Source organism: Panthera leo, chromosome B4 (genome assembly GCF_018350215.1).
Source record: "Panthera leo isolate Ple1 chromosome B4, P.leo_Ple1_pat1.1, whole genome shotgun sequence".
NCBI classification, from domain to species: Eukaryota; Metazoa; Chordata; class Mammalia; order Carnivora; family Felidae; genus Panthera; species Panthera leo.
In genome coordinates, this window is record NC_056685.1 from 122,781,008 (window position 1) to 122,807,195 (window position 26,188).

The 26,188-nt window shown below is 42.2% G+C and overlaps 1 long non-coding RNA gene across 2 annotated transcripts; it reads right to left on the minus strand.

The window, feature by feature from the left end:
- Window positions 1-7,211: 7,211 nt before the first annotated feature.
- LOC122225008 lies at window positions 7,212-23,884 on the minus strand. 2 transcript variants are annotated; one of them, XR_006205064.1, is made up of 3 exons: window positions 23,751-23,884; window positions 16,535-16,604; window positions 7,212-7,434 (listed from the first exon to the last, which is right to left on the minus strand). It is a non-coding gene; the product is annotated as an uncharacterized LOC122225008 (long non-coding RNA). The 2 variants fall into 2 exon arrangements; XR_006205065.1 differs by lacking the exon at window positions 7,212-7,434 and adding an exon at window positions 16,297-16,421.
- Window positions 23,885-26,188: the final 2,304 nt, after the last annotated feature.

Here is a 26,188-nt window from a genome sequence, read left to right on the forward strand (position 1 = left end):
ATTTATATCTTATTATTTTATATATGTTTATATATTATATTTTATATATGTTTAATATATGTTTATGTATTATTATTTATTATCGGCTCAGGTCATGATCTCAAAGTTCATGGGTTCGAGTCCCACATCAAGCTCTGCACTGACAGTACGGAGCCTGCTTAAGATCCTCTCTCTCCCTCTCTCTCTTCCCCTTCCCTGCTTCCTCTGTCTCTCTCTCACAAATAAATAAATAAATTTAACAAAATAGGGGTGCCTGGGTGGCTCAGTCCATTGGGCTTCCAACTTTGGCTCAGATCATGATCTCCTGGTCAGTGGGTACAAGCCCTGTGTCCCTCTCTCTGTCCCTCCCCATCTCTCAAAAATAATAAATAAACATTAAATAATAATAGCAGTAATTATATTAAGTGTATTATAATCATAATTTTTATTACCTATTTATTCAGAGACTAGTGCCTATGGCATTTTGCGCAGGTCAAAGCTGAGATATTATCATTTCCAGATCAGTCTGAATGTTGTAATCTCCAGGCCATACAGTTTCTTTTGACATTTAAAAACAGAACTTGTTCAACTCAGCCACAAAATCATACCTACTACATGATTCTATTTATGTAGGTATAGAAATAGGCCAAACTAATCTTTGTTGTTGTAAGTCAGGATGGCAGTCATATTTAAGGGTGGTAGTGATTAGAAAGGGCCATGAAGGGGGCAGGGCGTTTGGGTGCAATGATGTTCTTCTTAACATGGGTGCTGATTGTAAAAGTCCACTGAACCGTGTACTTTTATATGAACTTCTTTGCATGAACATGATGCTCCAATAAAAAGTAAAATAAAAAGGTAATTTGTTGAAATCATTGTCAAGAAATGATTTACATAAACATTATTGTACAAGAATGGCATGGAAATTTACACTTTGGAAATTTACACATTGGTTATGGAAATTTACACATTGTAATTTTATCAAGTTGTGTTTTCCATATACTACAACATTTTCCTTATGCATCAATGTATCGTTTATACTAAGAAACAGTTGCTTGGTTATGTGGTCTTTTTAAAAAGTTTTACTCTGTTATGTTTCCAAAAGGTAATTAAGAAAGAAGGAAAAGTCTCTTCACTCTGACGGCAAGGATGTTAACCATAAAACAGGAGTCTCCGTTTTTGAACGTCTCGTATATGTCACAAGCATTGCATGTGTTGTCTCTAATTATTCAACAGCTGGTGAGATGGGTTTTGTCATTCCTTTTTGCGTATGGGGTAACTGAGGCTCCGAGACATAAAATAATTCGCCCCAGGCCACAAAGATTTTTTTAACTCAGGTTTGTTTCATGCCCAAACCTGTTCCTTTTGCACCATGCCACGTCATCCACGTCTCTGCTTTTCAGGACAACACCAGCTTGTTGCAATGTGGTCTGGAGACAAAGCAGTGGCTCCATGAGTGCTGCATTCTAGAGACCGAGAACTCCTTTGCCTTCATTTCCATTCCCCAATGACTCCTTAGCCTGTGGACTTTTTTTCATCTTAGTCTTCCTAAGTCAGTGGTCCTCTTACCTAGATGCTGCTTGAAGCTCCATGATATGCATTCAATTTCAGCTCTTCAACTTGTTTTAATCCCCTTCACCTATTTCATCCATGCCCCCAACCACCTCCCCTCCTTCTGGCAACCACCAGTCTGTTCTCTTTTTCCACTTTTGTTCGTTCTGTTTTTTAGAATCCACTTATGAATGAAATGGTGTGGTATTTGTCTTTTTCTGTCTGGCTTATTTCACTAAGCATAACACCTGCTAGGACCATCCCTGTGGTCACAAATGACAATTTCAGTTTTGCTGTTTAAAAAGAAAAAAAATGGGTCAATAGTCTAGATACCCTAAGGCTGATTCTTTTCATTTTTTTAAAAATATAGCAAATAAAATGAGACATAAGTTGGGGGGAGGTGGATTATCTACTAAATTGTGAGAAACAACAATCTTGCGTCAAGGCCCAAAACAGGAGAAGATCCCATTTTGTAGAACCCTCAGTAAGACTTTTAACTCCCCCGGAAGAGAAGAGAGGATATTTCAGTCATCTCTTTTCAAGGAGATGAGGAAGTAAAGTTATTCATACTGGGCTTTTAAGGAAAAAAATGTACAAGAAGACCCAAATTAGGCTGATATGATTGCTTTATGGACAGACTCCCCTCCCATTATCTTTGCTCCATCAAAATCACACTACTTTTGCGTGAACTCCAGTAGTGCATGTGGGAGACCCTGGCCTAATGCTAGGGGTAATTGTGTCCTTAATCAAAACTTCACTGAGATCCTGCCATATACCAGATGTGTTACGTATTGGATGCTGAGGATACAGTGGTGAGTCAGACGTTTTTCCTTCTCTCAAGAAGCTCCCAATCTTGTCACTAATGGATTTGGGATCCAAAAGCCTCATAACCACCTCAGAACCGGCCTCCATCTGTAGATTACTCCTAGAACAACTGGCTTTGCTGAGATCAAGCCAGCTGAGACACCCCCAACCTTTTACTGACCAAGGCACTTGCCTTCTGCAACAAACACTGTTTGCCATCCATTTACTCTCCCTTCCACGGTTAAGGTCACACTTTCCTTTTCACTGTCCCATTTGTTCATATGCTGTGTTCATGGCGCCTCCCAGTTGTATCCTAGGTGTGCATGTGTGTGCACAGGTATTTCATTTCTCCAGGTAGATATCCCCAACTCTTTGGAGGCAAGGACTCTATGTTTTAGTTTGTGCATGCTTAGAACACCTTGTTCACCCAACTTAGCTTAAGAAATATTGTTGATCAACTGAATAATGGTTGAATGACTCTAGACCACCTATCCCCTATAACAAACCAGGCTGGCTAATCTAGAAGTGCTTCTCTGAGATGAGGGCACCAGAGGTAAAACAACAGGGCACTATTTGATGGGGTGTTCACCTTACGGTGTTTGATGTGTTATCAGGTGCTGAGAGTTTGCCATAGATGACTGATAATGAGCACTACAATTCCCTTGTTAAAGTTAATTCAGTGAGAAAAAGTATCCAGGTAGCATTAAATAAATGTGCAATCTTTGGTCCTTCCCAGAATCTGGACTGCTATCAAAAACTCCTGATGTTCTACAGCAAAGAAGAGTGGAATAATCCCTATAACCATAGGGAAATGTGTAGAATTCTTTTGAGCAAAACTGCCCAGTGCTAGTCCATCCACACTCCTCTTTTCCCACAAAGGTGTCCAGGTGTTCTAGAAGTTAGTGAAAAAGGCTTCTAGGGGATGACGTTGTGGCATAGACTCTTTGCTGTCAAATGTAATTTTTCCCCAAAGAAAGCAAAAAATAACCAGTAGCGTGACTCGAGGTCACCATTTGCAAATTATGGGCTGGATCCCTCAAAAGAAAAGCTCTCAAGTCTACTGAAAACACAACTCTTCACTTTTGTTCATACGATCCCTTGCTAGGGAACCACTAGACAGACAGACACCCTCACCTTTCTTGACTCCCAGCCCATAACTTCCCAAAGGCATTTCAAGGTAGCTTTAATATCCCAGAGGAGTTCCATCTCCATGAGAAAATAAAGTTCTGGGATTCAAGCAAACTGTGAGTTGGACAAGGTAAGATACACAGATATGTCAACATAACCTAGTGACTAAAAGTCAGATTGCCTCATTTTGTTCTGGACACTGTGTGTGGGTTTGAATCCTGGCTCCACCACCCATTAAACAGTTACACTGTGGGGCAACTTGCTTAACTTCACTTTCCTCCAAAGTAGCATGGAAACAACAATCCTCACCGAACTATTTGGAAGCCTAAACCACCCAGGGAAATGTTGAGCATAGGGTCCCATAGATCTGAGCACTCAATTTTTATTTCCACTGTCAAACTGTGTCATAAGTACCATCCAGGTGGGGAAGACTTCTCTTTCTGGTCCTTGCATGGATTCTAACTCACAGGGTTCCTCTTGAAGTTCCCCCATGTCCCCTCTTCTTATCCCGAATCCCACACTAGAGCAGAGATCTTATGACCTCCACATAGATCAGCATTGTAAAGGCTCGCACGGCGATGGGTTCTTTTAAAGTAATTCCAGGAGGGAAACAGCCCTCACACTAGCATGTTCCAAAGCAACAGTCAATGCCCAGCATTGGTGCTACCAGGTGCTCATCAAGAAAAGGCAGCTCTGGTCAAATATATTTTAAAAACTCTGCTACCCTTTCCCTATCTTGGTGATTCTCAGATTCATCAACACACGAAAGGCTCGAAAAGATCACTCAGCCAGGAATCCTACTGGGCTTCACCTCACGTAGTATTGCTGTCATTAATTTTACTACAGACTCTTTGTTAATATCTTGGAAGTTGTGCTCTTAGGAAAACACACTGGAAATGGGGGGAAATATCAAACAACAAAACAAACAAACAAACAAAAAACCCAATAAACCTTACTGGAAACAGCCGTCATTCAGTTTTCCCAAACTCTCAGCAAACATTTTTAAAAATGCTCTGTAGTTAATACTGGCCACAGTTAAGTTGTCCTTTCATCAAATGATCTTACCTGGCCACAAAACTGAGGTCTCGTAGACTCGGGGGATGATGACAGGAGTCCAGTAACATGTAAATGACCTGTTTGTTTGTGAAAAGCTTTATGCATTTATCAAGCACAAATAACTTGACTTTGAGTTTTGGTTTTGTTTTTTTTTTTTTTTTTTTTTTTCAGAAGAAAGTTGTCTTCCTTAGATAATAGATCATTTGGACTCCATTCTACACTAATAGGTTTTTGCCTCTCACTCTTTCTTTGTGTAGTAATCTACTACAGAATCTGTTCCCACAGGTTTGGGGAAGAAAAAAAAAAGGTTCCAAGCCCCCCCCACACCCTCAGCCCCCCTTCTCCTTTGCCTTCCAATGCCCCCGAGCAGCTGGTAGGGTTTATTGCTCTTCCCTGACATTGGCTTTGCTCTATACATGGAGTAAGATTGATTATCCTCATTCTAAAATGTGAAGATCCAGCGTGCGCCTTTGTCCTGTTTCCCCCGAGAGTGAATTGGCATCAGCAGCACTCTGTAAGGAAGCGGCACCTTTTGGGCCATGAACAGTGACAGCGACAGTATGGAGCAAGGCGTGCGGGGGCTGCGCCACCACACGTCGTCGTCAGGATCAGCCCCTACCTTGAGGGCAGTCTCCACCAGGGCAGGCTGCTGCCTCACCAGACAATGCAAAGCAATGAGTCCAAAGTCCAAACCGCCCGCAGGGCTTGTTTTGCAAGGCTGGCCAGGGGGGAAGCTGTAACCACAGCTGAAATGGCCTTTCAAAGGCACCTTCAATTACACATCTGAGGCTGTGGTGATATCGAACCGGATGTGCGTCTGTGCGTGTGTGTGCCCATATGTGTGCACACCCGAATGCGCACGATGCATGCAGTGTCTGCACATGTGCACATGTGTGCACACAATGTCTGCCTGAGTCACCCCAAAGACAGGTCGCGCTAACCTGGCACGTTACAAGAAATTAGCCAGGCTCTCATTTTTTTCTTTCACCAGTTTGGCTGAAATAAAAACTCGGAACCCCCACAGTCTTGAACCACCTTTCCCCAGCCGGCCAAAGTTTGGAACATAAAGAGAGCTGAACTAACCAGCACGTAGGCAACCCAGGGAAAGTAATTGTTCTACTTAACAGCATGGTTGCTTCTCTGCTTAGCATCTGAACGAGTTAATTTGGAAACATGGCCTTCTGGAAAGAAATGGCACTCATCTCAGCATCCCGTGGATTCATGGGGAGAGATGCCCTTTCACCAGGTAGAAACAGTAAATTATATTTGAAAACCATTTCTACTGAAGGGAAAAAAAATGCTTCTGTTCCCTGGGAGCCACTGTGTTTGCATGATGGCAACGTTTAACATCACCTGGCCAACTTCAGAGGTCACTCTTTGCTCACACCAGCATGTGGGAACCAGGGGGAGAATTTTACTAACAGACCAGGGAGCGGTTTAATGAAATACAAATTCGCGTAAAGGAGTTTGCCCTTTGCCAATCCTGGGCTTCAAGGAACTGATCTCAGCAGCACCTAAATCAGACAAATGGGCTAAATTGATCCTGCTCCATGGAAAGGGTGCTTCATCTAGATCCAATCAATGGCAGATTGAGGTGTGATGTGTGATCAGGGGAAGGAATCAGGCAGTCCACTGTCTCTAAGTTGGGAGTCAGACCTCAAGGAGCAAAAATGCCTTCATTTTGTGTTGGCTTTGTTACCCCCCCCCCGCCCCCCCAAAAATGCTGGGGCTGCTGAATCATGGCTCCAGGACTGCCCTTTCTTCCGAGAGGAGGAGGGATAGAAGGCAGTGAGCTCGGAAAGGAAGAGCTGGAGAAATAGGATCTAGACATTGCAGGTCCTTTGTTGTGCCTACAGCTTTGCAAGTCTAAGTTTGACCCTCTATCACCAGTTAATTAAACAACAATAGCAGAGCGGTGCCTGGGTGGCTCAGTCGGTTAAGAGTCCGACTTCGGCTCAGGTCATGATCTTGTGGTTTGTGAGTTCGAGCCCAGCGTCAGGTTCTGGGCTGCCAGCTCGGATCCTGCTTCGGATTCTGTGGCTCCCTCTCTCTCTGCCCCTCCCCTGCTCATGCTCTGTCTCTCTCTGCCTCAAAAACAAATAAAAACATCGAAAAATTTAAAAAAAAAAAACAACAACAATAGCAGAGAGGACCCGCTATGTTTCTGGCACTGAGCTAGATGGTTTACAAAATTATTTTTCATACCATAGACCTGAAAAGTCAGCTGTGAAGTATAATGGAGAAGGAGCACCAGGGATTGACTGCCAGCTTCTAAGTATTAGCTGTGAATTTGGGGCAAGTGACTTAAGCTCCCTGACCCTCAGTTTTCTCATCTGTAAAACGGAAATAATAATAATAATGAAGGCAAAGCGATAATCCCCAAAAAGCACTTCTTGCAGGTGTGATGATGCTCATTCCCATTTACAGCTGGGGGAAGCAGCTCAGAGAAGATGACCTTGTCTCAGACCCCACTGCTAATAAGCCAAAGAATTAGGGGGCCCCAATTAGATTTACTGGTCACTGAAGTCTATACACCTTCCTCAGCCAGGTGACCATGATAGAAAGAGATCGTTGTATGCCCTCTGCTATAGGTTCTGTGCTAAGATCTGTAAAGAAAGACAAAAGAATTCTATCATTTTTTTTTGTCTCTAAAGCAGTCCGGATGATGAGCACTTACGCCTAGTGCTTACCATAAGCAGATTAAGACTCCCCAAAGAGACTCTGTGTCACTACGGAAGTGACAATGCTATTCCTGTCTTCGTATGATCCCATGCCAGCAGCTTTGAGTCTTGGGGACATTACTAGTCACTCTTTGCTCTCTGACGTCACAGCTCCATATATGTTCCTCTTGAATCTTGCCTCCCACTTCATGGAAATTATCAATTTATATATATTCTCTCTTCCTCGGGGCAGCAACTCCTTGAAAACAAATTACTACCAGATCATATTTGAGTTTCCTGTACCTGGCACGGTGCCTAAAACATGGTAAGCTCTGAGCAAACAGGTGTTAGAGGAAGACATAAATGAATACATGAACGAATGAATTTCTTTATTTTCCACAGAAGGGACTGACTGCTGCATGACTCCCGGGTAGGCCCAGAGGGGTACAAGTATAAGCAGACATTGTCCAGTAGGAACTCACAAATCACATTATTTTCCGCATACTCATACTCACACTAGTATTTCTATGCTTGCCCTGTCCTTCGTATCAGGTTTGTACACCTTCTATTCTCATCCAGATTCTAAGCTCTCGGAGAGAGGGAACCATGTATTTACTCCATACAATACCCTGCACAGGAATAGGGTTGCATTATGTCGTATTGAATTGAGTTACTGGCTCAGTAGAAGAAACAAGATAAATTAGCAGGTAAAATGTGCCTATTAATATATTCCCAAATGTAGAACGTAGGGTATTAGGATGAAATACGCTCAGAGTTAACGGAATCTAGGGTAATGGGACCCATGAAACCTGGGACAAGAATCTTCAGACAAAGGCAGCGAGGTTCACCACAACATGCATGCAATCCAGTGTGTTTTCTTCATGCCAAAATCCACCTCTTCGGCACGGGAGAGAGTGGCAAGTTTATGTCAAAGGTAATAACAGGTGTGAGAGGTACGGAAACAATAGTAGGTAGGCCTGCAAACTCATGTAACATAACCGACTAGTGGACAGTTTCCTTCTTGTTTTTCTCTAACAAAAGCCATGAGAAAACCACATAGGTTAGCCTTTCAACCGACAGGGGCTTGGTATTGTACCAAGAGCTGTGGACAGAGCATGACGAGGCCAAACCAGATTACTGTGCTTAGGAGCGCATAATCTGAGGAAACCACATGGCACTGCGGTCAGGAGCATGGGCCCTGCAGTCAGCCTTCCTGGCTTTGAACTCTTGCTCCACAGCAAGTTGAATCTGAGTCCTCGCGCAAGAAATGTGAATGGCTCTGTGCCTCGGTTTCCTCACCTATGCAGTGGAGAACATAGGATGGGTGTCATAGGGTGGTTATTCTGCATATCTAATGAGATATTGTACAGGAAGTACTTAGTGATGTTTCTCAAGATAAATGTTTAACAAAAGTTAGCTATTATTATTATTATATGCCAAATATAACATAGAATATGTTATATAATCAAGGAAATATCCTTAGCTTCAAGACTCAGACACTCTAACAAACATTTTGGATATTTAATCTCATTCCACTTGACTGTTACAACAACCCAGTGAAGTAGGTAATATTATTCCCATTTTACGAATGAGAATATAAAAACTCAAAATATTGAAAATAACTTAATGATGATTGATTGCATAATAAATGAAGTCAAGATCAGAACTGAAGCCTGTCTGCTCCCTAAGGTCATGCTCTTTCAGCTATGAAACATTCCTTAATAAATCTTTCAATCCAAAGGCAATAAGCTCTTTTTTTCATTTTTAAAATTCTCACCTGAGATGAGTAGAGATGTTTCATTTCATATTTATCCTTTTCCTTTTTCTCGCACTGTCTTCACTCTGTCTTCATATCCCTTTCATTTGGTTTTATATTGACGATGGGCAAATTTTCTCCTTTCAACATGCTAATTAATTTCTTGGGGCAAAGTTTCATGCATTGATTCTTTTGTTTAAACTGCTCTACAGATGAAAAGCTCGGGACAGAGCTTGGTACTTACTAATGGCTCAGGAGATTGGTTGCTGTTGTTATTATTATTAGTCTTTCTGTCTTTCCTGACTCTTTAAAAACAGGTACCTGAAAACAATTTTGGTATTTCTAGTTCCACAATAAATTTCTTTTTGCTTCTCTCCAAATATTCCTGCTTTTGAAGTGAATCGCTGTACTCATCAGTATATATGGCTCCTGTATCATATTGCACCTCTGGCTTGGCAGGTCTCTCCGAGTCTGATAGCTTCACTGGTTGTGTAATCATGGCCTTTTTCACATGAAGATCTTTCCAGGTGAATGTCCTGACCTGCTCCAACTTGACCCAGCTCTAGATACCAAGGACCATCAGGCTCAAGTCAGTATCACCACGTCCCCTTTCCAAAGAGAATTGTATCTGGCAAGGGGTTAGAAGCTGGCTCTTCACCTGTCAATCATGCATATATTTAGCCTTACTTCCCTAAACCTGGATCACAGGGTACCTGGAGAATCACTGGAAAATTTTGGGTTTCCCCAAAGTGAGGCTTTTCGCATTAGTCTCCTCTTTGGGGCTCAGACCGCAAATCTCTAGTCCCTGATTTGTACAGTAGTCACCTCTGGAAGCTGCGTGGATCCTATTTGAACCCACTGAAATCCTGACATTTTTGTCAGGATGCAAGATGACTCTTGCATCTCCTGCTTAGCCATTGGCTTGGTTCCTGCTTCAATCCCATGGATTCTGCTGGAAGAAATATGCTATCCTTTACCCACCAGTGACCAAAATCTCTTGTTGCGTTTCTTCCACTCACTGGATGAGATGTTAGAACTTGATTTCAATAATCACTTAGTAAGCATCATCTTTGGGCTCAAGCACTGAACAGAACAAAAATATAAACGACACTTCTTCTTGAAGAACTTTCCGAGTCACAGGACAAACAGGCAGCAAAGGGGGAAAAAGTGTTATAGATGGAGGTATGAAGAAAAGTAAGCTAGAAACAGAAAGAAGCATTTAACAAACTCTCCCCGAGGGTATGTACGTGTGTGTGTTGGGGGGTATGTTTGCGTGGAAATATGTAAGTGCTTCTAAACAGCTCTCTCTTAAAATTGAATTCTAAATAATTTCCATGTTTTAAATTGTGTCCATGTTCACATGTGTATATATGTCTTTATTGAGGAGTGAGGGAGAGGCAATGAGGAGAACCAGGAAATGATTATTATGGTGGATACTTCATGCTTTTATTCTCTACACTGGAAGTGTTTAAACATAATTAAAAATGATTCTCAGTTTTTTATGGGGCTGAAACCAATAGCAACATGTCAGAAAAAATGGGAAAGTCAAGAGGCTGAAATGCAAGACTCCAGTGCAGTAATCCAGGCTTGGGTGGCGAACACTCTGGTTTTCTTCCAGCCCACGGGCTACACCTTTGAGCCTCCTTTGTTGGGTATTCTTCATCTTCCTGACCCTTCAATTTTGGAGGGCCCCAGATTTGCACTCTTAAAGCTCTTCTCTTCTCTATCTACACTTAGGCCCTTATTTCATGACTTTAAATGACCTACCATTTGGTGATTCCAAACCACATGCTCCACATTTTCCCTTGGATATCTAGACATACATGTAGCCAGATGAAAAGCCGACATTTTGGTATTTCTCCAAATCTTGCTTTTTCTCCATTCGGTGGCTCAATGTCAGTCTTGACGTTTCTTTTTCACACTCTTTCCCAGCAAATTGGCTCTTTTTTCAAAATCTGACCACTTCAAAATTTGACTTCCCTCATGCCCTAGAGCAAGCTCCCATCAGGCTCCCACTACCCTCCCTCAACTCTCCAACTCTCCTTTCCCCACATGTACATGGTCTGCTCTCTACATAGCTGCCAGAGAGATCATCTTATTTTATTTTTTATGTTATTTATTTATTTATTTAGAGAGAGAGAGAGTGCAAGCAGGGGAGGGGCAGAGAGAGAAGTAGAGAGAACCCTAAGCAGGCCCTGTGCTGTCAGCACAGAGCCCAACGTGGGGCTTGAACTCACAAACTGTGAGATCATGACCTGAGCCTAAATCAAGAGTTGGATGCTGAACTGACTGAGCCACTCAGGCACCCCAGAGTGATCATTTTTAAAATGGAAGTAAAATCATGTTGCTGTCTTGCTCGAACCCCCCCACTGATTGTCTATCTCGGTAGAATCCAAGATTTATCATTGTCCTCAATGAGGTCCTACATGAACTGCCCCCTGCTATCTCTCTGTCCTTATCTTCACTTCTTTCTATCACTCAATTTATACCTAATGTATTCAATTGAATGCAGTGTTTGCCATTGCTTTGTCAACTATGGAGGATGTGAATATGAATTGGCTCCTTGCCTTCAGATAACTGACAGTCTCATTGAGATGATAAAATTTTTCAACACCTGAGCATATTTTAGAGATTATCTAACTCTTTCAATCCAGAGAGGTGAGACGACTCCTTGAGACTGCACATCAGGTTGCACACTCTGATCTTTTTACCCAATACTCTTCCCACCATGCTATATTTGCTCTCTATGTTATACATTCATGCCACACAGATCTCCATAGTGTTCCTAGAATATACCAAGGACATTCTCTCCTGGAGCTTCTATGATGGCTGTTCTCTTTTCAAGACAACTATAGCCACCTGCTCACTCTCACTTCATTGAGATTTCTGCTTAAATGTTACCTACTCAGAGGGGCCACTAAAATGGCAGCCTTCCGATACCATCTATTCACTTACCTTGTTCAATTTTTCTTCGTATGACTTACCACTACTTGAAGTTATGTATACACTTAAGTCTGTGTTTATTTATTTGCCTTTATCCATCTTCCTTTCCTAGAGAGTGAGTTCTATGAGAATAGAGAAATTGTCAGCCTTGTTCACCGTATTTGTTGAATGAAGGACTGGATGAGCAAATAAAAGAACAGATAGATAGGTATGAGAAGTTCAAAAAGGATAAGGAAAGGATGAGCCAGAAGTGAGGGATGTTATGAACACATACTTTATAATCCCTTCTGAGGGGATCTAAGAAGCCAAAGGCAAAGGAACGGTCTAAGAAATTTTGAGTCTCAGGCATTGGGAGAAGAGTACTTTTAAAAAGTTCAGGAGTTGGGAAATAGAATAAGTGCTAGGGAGAGAAGTTCAGAAATTATCTGAGAGACAGTGATATTGAAGACTGGGGTTATGCTACGATTTCAGGCTGGAGAACAAAAAGACTGGAGAAAAGCACAAGGTCAAAGATTAATCCTTGGGGCTCACTCATGCCTAGGGTTGGGAAGAAGAGGTAGGACTTCCTTTCTTCTTCTCTCTAGTTGGTATCTCGGGACTAGAGAATGTACCTAACTACAGATGAGTTGGTTGACGGACCAGGGACGACAAAGGGAGCCTGGTGAGAAGGACACACAAAGGCCATGGTGGTGGGAAATACTCAGAGAGGAAATGTCAAAGGCCAATGTTTCTGTGGTGAACACTACAGGGCCATGAAACAAGGAAAGGCTGGTTTGGGCCACCAGAATGAATTATCATGTAAAGACAGGGCAGAATGGAGACTCCAGAGGTGAAGATCAGGTTGGGCCAAGCCTATTTCTAAGAATGAGCATCACTCATTCATTCATTCATTCATTTCCCAAATTTTAGGCAGGAGAGAGGCTACTAAAATTCATGAATAAGCTAGGTCTCCTGCCTTCAAGGGTGTCCCAGTGTGTGATTGCAAGAACAACAGAAGAGAGTAATATGAATGAAGTAGGGCATTTTGAGGAGCTGAGTATAGAAGTAATGAAGCAGTGAAGTTAAGAAAGCCTAGTGAGCAAGTAACTGGTGATGTAATTAAGGGCCAAGATGGTGGGAAGAAGTTGACAGAATGAACGAGAGATGAGCAGCCTATGGTTGTAAGGACAGTGATGGTGATAACAATCATATTTCCCAGAAATATCAGTTCCCTTTTGTCTGGTTCCTTTTCCACCTCCCCCCATGTCCTACTCATTCTTCATGTTATATGTGTTGGATAATATTCCCCCTTTATTTATGGATGAGGAAGAGGAGGCTCAGATAAGCAAAGGACTTGCCTAAAAGTTCACGGTCCCCAAGCCAGTTCTAAGTTGGGAGGTGATATTTCACTGCAGTTTCATGCAGCAAATCCACAAAGTCCTCTGCCAACACCATTTATTTCCTAATAAACCATACCAAGATTTTATTGGCCTGTTTCAAGGATAGCCTTACAAAATCTTTCCAACGGTTTTAGTGTTTTCTTTTTTTCCTGGAATTTTATCCAAAAAAAGAACATGGTGTAATAGCCCAATTCTAAAGCTAACATCAGCCTCCTTGGTGCCTAGATTCTGAGTTTCATCAAATGGATCTCTTGAACTCACACCCTATGTTAATAATTAAAGTTCCCACCACATAATTTCCATGGGTGTTTTTGTTTGTATTGCCCAATAATTGATGTCCAGGGACAGAGCTTCCCCCAAACAAGGCTTTGAAGTGTGTGTCCTCTTCTCTCCAGGAACAAAATAGTCCTTTGGGGAAATTAGCACCACAATGGCTATGAAAGATAATCCAGTCCAGGTTCTTCAAATTACAAACTGAACCTAAGGTTACCAAAGATTTTTGCAACATTCTCAAGGTTCTGCGACTGTTTGAGCATTTTATTAAATCCATACATGTGTAGTTTTGCATTTTTATTGGCACCTATATGCCCAGAACATAAAAATCATGAAATATAATTGATCAGGGATTACATGGTTTAACACCCTCATTTAATAAAGTAGGAGACAGAGTGATGAGGCTAAGTGATGAGTCTGATTTCACATGGGGAATCCGTGAAAGCTGAAATCCAGACCTCCCCATTCCCTCTCTGGAGATTTGGTATAGGATAATTCTTCTCTAAATACGCTCCACAGACACCTTCCTGTGTTAAAGAGTATCAGCTTCCCACTCTGGACTTAACTGCATGGTGATTTCTGGTAGTCGCTCAGGAGACCGAAAGCCTGTGCCTGAGAACCTTCTGAACCTTGACATTACCATTTTCTCATGCAGGTTTGAGTACCTCAAGCTACGAGAAAGCAAATCTTAGCTCTCTCCCGGATCTTAGACCTTTAGGGGAGAGCAATCCAAGAGTCTTTGTAACTTTCATTAGATTTCCATCCCTTGTTCTTTTTCTCCCATCAATAGCATCCATTAAACAAGTGCTCCTTCTGTCTTTAAAGCCCATTTCCTGTGATTCTGTCCTGTGCCAAAAGAAGGCAACAGGGGGACATCTGGGGGGCTGAGTCATTGAGGGTCCAACTCTTGGTTTTGGCTCATGTCATGATCCCACAGTTTCATGAGTTGGAGCCCTGTGTTGGGCTCCGCACTGATAGCACGGAGTCTGCTTGGGATTCTTTCTCTCCCTCTCTCTCTCTGCCCTCCCTGCACTGTGCTGTCTCTGTCTCTGTCTCTGTCTCTCTCAAAAATAAATAAATAAACTTAAAAACAAAAGAAGGCAACAAAGGTTGGCCACGCTCGTTCTTCATTTCTTCTGCCTCCTGGTCACCGTCATGGCTCCTTCTCCACTTTGGTCTCATGACCAGTGGCGTTCTCTCAGCATGTCCTACCTACCCTATGGTTTCATTGCAGGCACTCCCAAATGCTCACTCCTACCCTGCCTATGGTAGATATTCACCGATTTGGGAAGCAAATGAAAAGAGATGATGAATTTGAGTCAAGGAGAACATTCTATCTGCATTTCCAAATGCTTTCACTGTTTTCCTTTCTCTTGGATGATACACTTTGGGGAACCAGGTAAATATTTTCAAATATACATTTGTATAAGAAGTGGCTGAGCACACGTGTTTTGGAGTCAGACTACCCACATTCATAGAGGTAACTCTGGGATTCACCACTTTCTATCCCGTGACCTTGGGCAAGTCGTTGTTTCAATAAACCTCAGTTTCCCGTCTCTCAAATAGAGACATTACCAACCACATTTTAGGCTTGTTGTGTAAATGGGATAAGAAAGCAGTTCAGCAGAGGGCCTGACATATGGTAACTGGTTAATAATTAGTGAGGTCCCAATTCACATATCTGGCCCTGTCCTAGGGCTTTATGTGTGTCGTTTAAGTCTTACAACAACTCTTTGTGGTATCATTATCATCTGCATTTGCAGATGCAAATGCATCTGCAGTGAGGAAACTGAGGCACAGGGAGATGTACAACATACCTAAATTCTTGAAGTCATAGTGGCAGAACCAGGATTTCGGGCTCTCAGGCTCCAGAATCTGTGTTCTTGACACATATTTTGTACTTCCTGGAAACAAAGTCTACTCTGGTAACTACACGGGAAGAGTACATGTAAATCTCTCAGGACTCAGGTGCCAATAAGAAACCGCCACCCTTCATTCATACCGGAAAATGGCATGATGCCTCCCGAGAAGGAAACAAATGTAGCAGCCTGGTCCCTAGAAAATCAAGCCCAGCTTCTGACACACTATGCCCCCTGATGTTTGGTGAGGTGCCTCTATTCCTAAGGTAAAATGAGCCTCCATGAAGAAAGAACCAGGGTGCTCTCCACAATATAAAGCATATTAGGATCCTCAACCAAAAGTCATCCCTAAGCATCCAGCTATAGCTACCAAAGGGAAAAACCAATCTTCTTACCCTATATTTTCCTTTCTGGCTCCAGTTTTCCAGAGGGCTAAAGAAAGGTCAGCATTCCCCAGGGGCTAACACTATCTGAATAATTTTTGGAGACAAAGCTTCAGAAAGAGGACAGCAGTCCCCAAAGAGGAAAGAAACATCTTTTAAAGCACAGAACTGCCACCGTGAGATATCCAGCGACTCACTCAGAAAACCCTAAAGAAAAACTGACTTTCTTGTACAAGCAATCAGATAATAAGACTCCTTTAAGAAGCACGGAATAGTTAAATTCATCACCATAATTTAATTGTACAGGTTATTAAAGAGCAGTTTGCCTCCTCTCTCTCTCCGGCGCTGCTTTTGTGTATTAAACTCAGACTAATCAAATTGGGGATTCCAAGAGTACTGTATTAGTCATCCCCATCCCTTTTAATTTGTTTAATGGCCTCCTCTGTGTGTGTGTGTGTGTGTGTGTGTGTGTGTGTGTGTGCGTGCATGTGTGTGTGTGCGTGTGTGTGTGTGTGTTCTGACTGGCTGTGCATCGTTTAGCCTTACCATGACATGTAAATAAAGAATGGATAGGGAAACTTTTGCAGAAAAGAATAAAGCGTGTCTCCGTCCTAACGTTGCATTTGATGCTTGAATCATTCATGGGACGTGTCCTGCAAGCAATGGTGCTTATTATTTCTGCTTAGCGGTCTCCAGACACAGGAGAAGAGAGAGGGCGAAGAAAGGAAGGAAGGAAGAAAGAAAAGGAGTCTGAATTTACACTCACCGCTTCAAAAGCTCTTTTGTACTCAGCCAACTTCTCCTGGCTGAAGATGCAGTATTTGCCAAAAAGTCGCCTGCAAGAAAGCACACAACAAAACTAGAAAACAGTCCATTAAGGGACCCCTTTTCTGCTCACCCCCACCTTCTTTTAACAATTTTCCTTTTACATGAAGGACATATTTTTAGAAAGCGGCACTCGGTGCTGGACAATGCCGACTGGGATTAGAAAATATTCACCTCGTTAGCGAAGTTTTGAGCTCATTTTGGCTGTTTGGGTCAATTGTCTTTTCACCTGGCTCGGGCCACCAAGTCAACGTGAACTAAGAATAGGGAGTTATTTAGCATGTAGAACCCGTCGGAGAGCAAGCCTCTCGGAGCGGTGGTCTGAGGGGAGTGAGAATGGCTGTCTTGTTTGAGTCGTTGTTTTTAGCTCCTCTTACACATTCAGACTTTCTGTCCATTCAGACAGAGAGGCCACGTGTCCAAAACCTGAAAGGGGCTAGTGCTTTAGAGCAACTTGGTTCAAGTCGCCTTTTCGCCTGTAGGATATTCCGTGTGGACAGTTCAGGGAATTTTTCTAGCCGGTTCAGGGAATTTTCTCAAACATGAGTGTTGTAAAATGTTCATATAGTCACACGGGTGCTGAAACACCAGCATAGGTTGTGGGGGGTGTGGGAGGGTAGGAAGGAGGAGAAAGTGGAAAGAGACAAAGAGTGATCAGTAACTTCTTCCATCCCAGGCTGCACGGACACCTGCTGAAAAGTCACAAGTCTAGTGAAATGACTGGTTGAATGTTTTGGTCTCCGATGCCAACTGGCTGACTTTTCCGATGAACTGACCAGTTGTTTTGGCATCTTTCAGGAACAACTCTGGTTCAATCTGAATTATTTAGAAGTAATTATCCCATTGGTGGATTCTCAAGGCCTTTCTATTTCCTTCCTGGGCACCTGCTTTTTTGGTCCATTTTAATACTAATTAGTACCCCCAACCTAGGGAAGGGTAGTTCGGTTTACTTCAACAAACACTTTATTGAACATTTGTCATGTGCCAAGCACTCCTCTAGCTTCTGGAGATAGAAAAATAAAAAAAGAAGTGGTTGCTGCCATCCACAAGTTTGGGATTTAATGAGAGACAGACATGATTTCAAAGCAATGCCACAAAAAGAAATGTAGAGTGGCCTGGGATTGTGTGGAGGAAGCTTTAGCACAGTCTGGGCTCTTGGGAATGGCTTTTCAAGAAGGCAGAGACTGGGCTGAGTTTTAAAGGATATAGAGTAATAAACCAGTTAGTGAAGAATGAGAAAGGAATCCCGGGAAGAGGGAACCACATAAAGAAAGACAAAGAAGCATAAAATAGTGAGATTCACAGCACACTAAATTGGAGCATAAAATGTGAAGACAGAAACATAGGAGATGGGGCAGAGAAGTAGGATAGGCGACCAAGCTTTAGAGACTCTTGCCACCATTTGAAAACCTCTGGGGCGCCTGGGTGGCGCAGTCGGTTAAGCGTCCGACTTCAGCCAGGTCACGATCTCGCGGTCTGTGAGTTCGAGCCCCGCGTCAGGCTCTGGGCTGATGGCTCGGAGCCTGGAGCCTGTTTCCGATTCTGTGTCTCCCTCTCTCTCTGCCCCTCCCCCGTTCATGCTCTGTCTCTCTCTGTCCCAAAAGTAAAATAAAAAATGAAAAAAAAAAATAAAATAAAAAAAAAAAAAAAAAAAAGAAAACCTCTGTGCTTCACCTCAAGGGCATCAGGGAGCCACTGAAAGGCTAAAGCAAGGGTGTGAAGGGGATCAGATCTTTGTATAAATCTTTAGTCAAATCTTTGGCCTTGAATAAGATGAGAAAGTTGTTAGCAGACTGTGACAACCATTCAGGGCAGAGGGGAAGACGTTCAGAATTCAGGTTGGGTTACAGAAGAAGATTCGTGTTCGTAAAGTGTGTGGCAGGTAAAATTGGCAGGATCAGGGGACAGGGAGAAGCTGGGACCATTCCAACATTTCTGGAATTATCTGGACAACATTAACTGGACAAGTGCTGTTGACCAGCAGAAGGCACTCAGAAAAGATGGTCTGAAGGTGGAGGAGAGAAGTGACTAAGAAGCATGGTGAATTTGGGTGCCCACTGGCACCGTGGGCAAAGGGCAGTCAGGCATGGGCACAGCGAGCTTCCAAAAGTCTTTGACTGAAACCGTGTATTCCCAAAAAGGCCAATATCTCCTCCAGGGGGGGTGAAAACTTATTCCTTGTGGGGGGTGGCAAAAATACTTAAATATTACCATGGTTTGTATCCCCTCATAGGACCACAGTATCAAAACATATAATTTCATGGCAGGGGATGAGAAGGTAGGTGGTGAGTAAGAAAAAATATATATATATATATATCCCCCAAAGCTCCTTGAGCCAAAGGTTGACCAAGGCTAACTTAAGTGATTTTACTGTAGGGTATTAAAAGCTGAAAAAGAGTTGACTTCAATGGCTAAAATTTGAATCTGGTTTGCTTCTCGAAGTGGCAATTCCAGGACTCCTACCTCCTAGGATACTGATTCAGAATTCCATTTGAGTGGAGCGCAGTAATCTGCATTTTAAATAAACTGACTAATTGCTTCTTATACGCTGCCCTGACGAATTAAAAAATACAGGGATCTGAGCCACGAGTAGGAGGCAGTATCCTGATGGTGGTATGAAATTGAAAGAAGAAGAAACAGTGCAGAAGCACCAGAATCCCATAGGTAGAATTTGAGAACATGGATTTCACTTTCCAAACCCGAGAATGGGCCACCCATCACTCTGCATAAAAGAAGAAAGACAGAGATAGAGGAAGTTCTGGCAATGTTGCTGTGGTCATTTCAGCTTAAAACATCAGGGGCCTGTGTAAATTGGAAAGGAGGAGTTAATCCACTGGCAGACATTGGTCTTCATGGCAGGGGGTGGGGTGCTGGGCAGCTGGATTTGTTCCACATAAACCATGAGAGTGTCAGCATGGAGTTCTTCATTCACCTAGCAAACTCTGCTCTGTACCAAGTGCTGCCTCAGCTTTGAAATTGTGTAATAGCCATCAGAAACTCATAAAAGAAAAAGCATCTATGGAGATTGCCTGAAGATATACAATCGATCCATGTATCCACCTGTCAATGAAGCTAACCCATCATCTCTTGTGCTCTTGTCTCTATCCTCTTCCCCTTTCATTTGAGCTGCTAAAAAAGAAGTCAGAATTACCTCCAGTAGCAAGAAGAAGGGACTCAATATTAGGTGTGTTTTTACTAGACTTGTTCTTACTTCCACTTTATGCTCTTAAATAAAAAGTAAACCAGGGCCCCTGCATTTATGGCTCGTTAAGGGACTTGTAAATGAGGTTAAGGCATTATGTTATCTGGAAATTACCAGCTGAGCAGGGATTAGTTATCTGATTGACCCATTCAAGCTTAGGCCAAAACTGCATAGAAACTGATATGAAATAGATAATTCTAAAGAAAATGGCATGGGGAAGGGCAGAGCAGGAATACCTAGGTCAAAAGAACCATATTCTACCCACTTCCTATCCATGTTATAGCATTAGATGTATCGGTTAAGGGTTTTTGTTTTTTGTTTTGTTTTGTTTTGTTTTGTTTTGCTAATGCTTATCTATTGGGGTGGGGTGGAGAGTCAAAGAGAAAAGGAGACACAGCATCTGAAGTGGGCTCTGCATGGACAGCAGAGAGCCCAATATGGGGCTTGAACTCAAGAACTATGAGATCATGACCTGAGCCAAAGTCAGGCGTTCAACCTACTGAGCCACCCAGCTGCCCCTTGACTAAGGGTTTCTTAGGCCAAGTGGTGATTCCACTGAATTGGTTCAAGAATAGGCACTTAGCATCAATTCATCCAGTGAGAAAAAATCAGACATTACCCAAAGTTTGAAGGGAAGAGAGAATCTTCCTTTCTTTCACCTGATTTGGTAGTGATTTGGTGTGAGATTTGGAACTACCAAAGCCACTTTGCTGCCATGATTCCTTTTCTTCTGGTAAGACTACCCCGAATTTCCTTTGGAAATCCACCCCTCTCATCCATAAATGTGTGTTGGGTGGGATCAGTCTCATCTTCATGTCCAAATAGGTTGAGTTGGATTTTCTGTCAGTTGCCAAAAATATTCCTAATTAATACATAGTTCCAAAGACAGAGTAAGAGGGGCAAAGGTGGCTCAGTTGGTTAAGTGTCTGAATCTTGATCTCGGCTCAGGTCATGATCTCATGGTTCTTGAGCTTGAGCCCTGCATCAGGCTGTGAGCTGACAGCATGGAGCCTGGCTGGGATTCTCTCTCTCTTTCCCTCTATCTGCCTCTCCCCCACTCATGCTCTCTCTCTCTCTCTCTCTCTCTCTCTCTCTCTCTCCAAAAAAAAAAAAAAAATTAAAAAATACAGAGTAAGAAACATAAGATAAAGGCAAGACTCGGGGTGTCTGGGTGGCTCAGTCCTTTAAGCCTCTGACTTTTGCTTTCCACTCAGGTCATGATCTCTCAGTTTCGTTAAGTTTGAGCCCCACATTGGGCTCTGTGCTGACAGTGTGGAACCTGCTTGGTATTCTCTCTTTCCCTCTCTCTGCTCCCCACTACTCACACTGTCTGTGTATCTCTCAAAATAAATAAACTTAAAAAAAAAGATAAAGGCAAGACTGGAGTTAATACATGAAATGCATCCAGTTGCTTCAGGTAGGTCACCAGTTTGGGTCTGATCTTTTTAGCAGTCAATACAAAAGCAGAAATATGGATGGCTGTTGCTATAGACTGAATGTGTCCCCTCAAATTCTGTATGTTGGAATCCTAATCTCCAATGTGATACTATTTGCAGGTAGGGACTTCGGGAGGTAATTGGGCCATGAGGGTTGAGACCTCATGAATGGGATTAGTGCCCTTATAAAATTAAAAGATGTCTCATACAGCTCTATTTCCCCTTCCACCTGTGAAGGCACAGCAAGAAGGCAGCCATCTGTGAACTAGGACATGGTCCATCACCAGACACCCAACATGCTGGCACCTTGATCTTAGACATACAAGCTTCCAGAACTGTGAGAAATAAATTTCTATTGTTTATAAGCCACCCAGTCTACAGTATTCTCTGAGAGCAGCCTGAATGAAGTAAGACAGTTGTTTTCAGGGTTCACAGTGTCTATAGATTAAAACAAGCCAGATGCTAAGAAAAAGAGCAACTATTCCTAGAAACAACAATCTAAGAAACACTTCTCCCCTGGGTCTTCATATGGAGAACATTTAATACGGTAAACAATATCTTCAATAATATCCTTATAATAAATAAAATTAGTTTTGTGCGCTTGTTTGTGTGTTCATAACCTCCCGTAGTGTATGCTGAAGGCACCACAACCAAATATAATTTAGTAAAAATAACTCTACCAGGGTTTAAAATCTAGCTTTCTTTAGCCCTCAATTAATGCAGGGAAATGTTTCTGATTCTCTGGAGTAATGAATTCCTGTAGATCCTTGGGAGAGTCCCAATGACCCCTGGAACCCTGTCTGAAACTCACAAGAATGACAGATAAGTGAAAAAGGATCTGTGTCCCCCAGTATTCTTTAACTAGAGTCCCTGCTTGCATCTGTTTACATATTTCACTTGAGAGAGAGAGAGAGAGAGAGAGGGAGGGAGAAAGAGAGAGATCTTTACTAAAGAGTTTTTGAACAAATGAACACAATTTTTTTAAGAACCAGTGACCTGGAGAAATGCATAGTCTACCCATTATTCAGATCCTTACAAATATTGTCCTCTCCATGATTTTTAAGTGTACAGGGACAAAGGATTTGAGATGGTGTATCCTGAAAATACCTAAAGGGAAAATCTGGAAAGAATAAACTGCATATTATTTGCTTAGCTTTTCCATTTCTCCTCTTCAGAGACAGCTGCTCACAGGAAGTTCCTTGCCTTTCTATGCCATAAGTCTTACTTGGGTTGCTCTAATGTGGGGAGCATTGCTTATATGGCTTATATCTGTGGATAAATATAAATATTCTATCCACCTTATATAAGATGGATTAATCTGTCTACTTCTGGGGTTCAGTTAGCAGGCTTAGTTATCTCAAACTAAACTATTTCCTTTAACTTAGCCTTCATCTGTAATGAAGGACAGAAGGTAAAACCCATAGTAAGTGGGGACTAAACGATTCGGCCATAAGATATACAGTCAGCTAATGAGGACACTGATGGATTAATTGGTGAGCTTGAGTAGCTAGCTGGCCGACAGTTCTCATGCCCCAGTTTGTGACAAAAATCTATCCTGGCCCCACCCCATTGAGAAATGATCGACTCAAAATTTTGCAGCTGGCTGGGATTGGATAGTGGCAGCAGCTCCAGACTTTCCCACCTATTTGATACCTGCTTTTTCAGAATGCTTCAAGTATATTGGATCAGGAGAATTCTGGAGATATGCAGATACACCCCCTACCTCCCCATGTTTCAAGATGGGCTTACCTGAAGTTACCTTACTTGGCTCTGACCTCCCTTCCACACCCCCCCCTCCCTTCTTCTTGAGAAAGACAGCTGGACAGACCCCAATCTCTAATCCTGCATGATCACAAGGCATGCTGTAACAGAATTTTTCTTATACCTCCCTTAGTTCTCCATTTCTTTACTTTCTCGATATGGTTCAGAACCCAGGCAGTGAAAAGAATATTTACCAGGCCCCTGAAAAGGCTACTAAGAAAATGTTGACTTCTTGTTGTGATTGAAACCACGCAGGTTAATCTTACCCAAACTTGTAAAACCTTGGGCAATTAAAGCTCGTAATTACTTTATAAAGAACTTCCTGTCCAGGTTGATTAGTTGGAAACCATGGTTTTCTCATATCCTTTCTTGAAACTGAGATGGACATTTATCTTTGCAGATGGAACCCCTTCCCAGGACAAGGATACATAAATGAGAAGTCACCAATGGCAACACAGCAGTACAAAGACAGGTTGAGTTTCCCAAACACGGGAGCATGGACACTCCCATGCTGACTAGTATGTGATAATTACAAAACGAAGGGCAAAGTTGCTTGGTGTCAGTGACTCTCAACCTTGGGGGCTGCAGCACAGGCAAGTGTAACCAAAGTCTACAGAAAATTGAGACGTACCTCTAGGAAAGATGAGCAGCCGACCTCTCAGGCCGGAGAACGGCAAAGGGGTAGGGGGGAATAGCAGGAATTTGTTTTTGGTAGGAAGGATACTATTGAGGGAAAGCCCCCCTAAGGATGAGCTCACCTTCTCCTTTGAACTAAAATAGCATGCTGATGAAATCACTCCTTCAGCTGGTAAAACCCACCAGATGCACAGGTCCAATTCCAACTTGAAGGCATAGCTTCAGCCTCTGCCATCTTAAATTCATGCCTACATTCTTGGCCCTGAGAGATGCATAGGGGAAAGAGGAATTAGCACTTTGGAATATGTTAGGGTCAATGGTCTTACTAGTGTCCAATGAGATGGCTCTACAGCACTGCTGGGAGTCGCTGCCCTGAATGACATAGCTCTCAAAAGGTTATGGATAGACCCTAAAACTCTCAACTTCCTTAAATAATCCCATTATAAAACCACCAGTCCATGAACTCATCTAAACCCTTTTGGATCTGTTCATTTTTCCAGACTACATCTGACAGATTTTCTTTACAGCCTCCTGCTAAGGGTTAATTTTTCTTTTCCTTTTAACCATTCCGGTGATCATGCCTTCTAAAAAGAGATTTCAGCTTTAAACACTTAGCTGAATTGGAATGGCATCTGTATGTTTTTGCAAGTTGATTTATCTTTTTTTTTTTTCTGTTTAAATAACTAGCATCATTTCCTTATGGATTCAGTGACCAAAGAAAGTTAAAAGAACTTGAAGTTAAAATGAAGGCAAACTTATCTCTTTGCAAAAAACAAAACAGAACAAAACAAACAACAACAACAGCAACAACAACAACAAAAGTTTCTCTTTCCAGATACTCAAAATGTTTTTTTAAGGAAAGAATAGTACAAGATACCTTCTTATCTGAGAACTAAATGAGATCGTGCATTTCACAAGGTATCTGTATCTAAAATGACTTAGACAAGCTTAAGATAAACGTATTTGACAAGACACACCCACAAAAAGCACTAACCAAAAGGAAAAAATTGGTAAGTTTTGGTTATTTTAAAATTAAGAACCTCTGAGACACCATTAAGAAAGGCAACCACAGAGTATCACAATGTATTTGCAGTATTTTTCTGACTTGTAATATTTTATACATTTGACATGTATAAAGATCTTATTTAATTTACTAAGAAAAGGAGAACTCAGAAGAAGATAGGACAAAAACAGTTTCTCCTCACAAACGAAGAAACTCTAAACAGATAAAAAGTGGGTGAAAAAGTGCTCGAATTGATTAGTCAGCAGGGAATGGAAAATAAAATAATGATGAGACATTATCTGATTACTTACCAGATAACTACATTAAGAACAGACAACAAGGGGCGCCTGGGTGGCTCAGTCGGTTGAGCGGCCGACTTCAGCTCAGATCATGATCTTACAGCTTGTGAGTTCAAGCCCTGCGTCGGGCTCTGTGCTGACAGCTTGGAGCCTGGAGCCTGCTTCGGAGTCTGTGTCTCCCTCTCTCTCTGCCCTTAACCCACTTGCATTCTGTCTCTGTTTCTCTCAAAAAATAAAAAAATAGTAAAAAAAAAAAAATTTTTTTTTTTTAAAAAGAACAACAACAACAAAAATAAAAACACTAAGTTCTGAAGAGGCTGTGGAACAATGGACATGTAGATGCAGTTGTTGGGAAAGTAAGCTTTGACATTCTCCGTGTAAGTTGAAAGTCTTTTAGTCCACATCCCAGCAATGTGGCTCCTGGGTGCCCGGTCTAGACACACACATAAAACTATGCACCTGGAGCCATTCATATGGTGATATTCATATGGCATAATGTATATATAGCCAAAGATGGGACACAGCCCAAATGTCCCTCTGCAGCAGAATGGATGAATAAATTGGGGTATAACAAAATAGAATACAGTACTCTCAAGGGAATGAATAAATTACAATCACAGATAACAATGTTGAGCCTTAAAAGTGTCATGTTGAGTCAAACAAACCAGATACTTAAAAAATACATGTGGCATGCTTAAATTTGAAAGTATATAAAGGAAGTGGTTCACTGTAAGAGCTAGAGTTGTAGATGTTGTTTTGCTCTAAGGGAGCCCCTCTTCGGGAGTCCTGCACTTTCCTCTGCTGCTGAGAATATTCTCTTTTGATGGCTCCCAGTGGGGTCCCTCACTGGGCATTATCCTTGGCCATAGGAAACTCTACACCCAAGGTCACACCTCCTCCCTCCCTGGGGGTTGGCTTATGTCTAATGACTAGCTCAGGTGGGAATAAGAAAGCCCCGCCCACTTGCCTCAATTTAGGACAACTCTGAAAGGCTAGTCCATCTCTGAGACACCTGCAGGAGTGGTGATGTCCTCTGGGGCAACCATGCTGTGAACGAGCTTCGCCCTCTGCTCATCTTGTCTTCCTGGTTTCCCTACAGTGCATATCCCAAGAACATCCCTGGTAAACCTTCTGCCTTTAGCTTTCTATCTTAGAGTCTTTTTTAGGAAACTCTAAAAGAGACCTTACCCATTATCTTTGAGAAAAAATAAGTGAAGGGAGCCGTTCTTGGAAAGGGACACTTTGGGGCTTCTAGAAC